General features: G+C 42.8%; 1 pseudogene; it reads right to left on the bottom strand.

Moving 5' to 3' along the window:
- Window positions 1-475: 475 nt before the first annotated feature.
- LOC147504161 (small nucleolar RNA R71) lies at window positions 476-568 on the bottom strand (annotated as a pseudogene).
- Between the last annotated feature and the right edge of the window lie 228 nt (window positions 569-796).

Raw genomic sequence — 796 nt, 5'->3', positions numbered from 1 at the left:
CGTAATTACACAACAATGTCAACAAACAAGTCTATCTAGTATACCACCCACTACACCTCTAGCTACTATTTCACACACATCGCCTGACACAATGCCCGATGAGGAAGAGACTCCTTTCTCTGACTTCTACAAAGCCTTGACCGATTGCCCCAAATCTTGCATCGTTCTAGCGGACCGATGGGGATTTCCGAATCCCCCAAATATTTTAATTTGTTACCCGTTTTTCATGGATTAGACCATGAAAAACCTTATCGGCTTATACGCGTAGGATTGAACAAGTCCTAACAACATTCCACCATCCTACGGTTGGTGCGGAACAAATTAAACTCGGGTATTCCCTTTCACCTTAGCGGATAAAGGCGGCGTCTTGGTTAACTGCCCAAACGCCTAATTTTGTGGACTCGTGGGCTAAACTTGTTCAAATTTGTTTATGGAACATTTTACCCACCCCTAAAGACGGATGAGATGCTTTCCAAGATTCATTTCTTTTCACAAAATCCTCATGAAACATTTTCGAGGCTTGGAATCGTTTCACCGATCTCCTTATAGAGTGTCCACATCATAACTTAGCGAAAAGACACGTTAGTTCGTGCCTTTTTTCAAAGGACTTCTACACCACCAAAAAGAAGTCCTGACATAATGAATGGGGGTAGTTTCTTAAGCAAAGGAGCCTCGAGGCATATAAATTTTTAGAGGATCAAACTAAGCGAAATAACAACTGGGGGGGGGGGGTAGTGATGATATCCACCGCTCCGCTAGTTCATCAAATACAGTTAAGGCCGCCGATATGTTTGAA

Source organism: Coptis chinensis, chromosome 4 (genome assembly GCF_015680905.1).
Source record: "Coptis chinensis isolate HL-2020 chromosome 4, ASM1568090v1, whole genome shotgun sequence".
Taxonomy (NCBI): Eukaryota; Viridiplantae; Streptophyta; class Magnoliopsida; order Ranunculales; family Ranunculaceae; genus Coptis; species Coptis chinensis.
The sequence above is the reverse complement of the archived record's forward strand: the minus strand, read 5'-3'. Positions and strand labels throughout refer to the sequence as shown.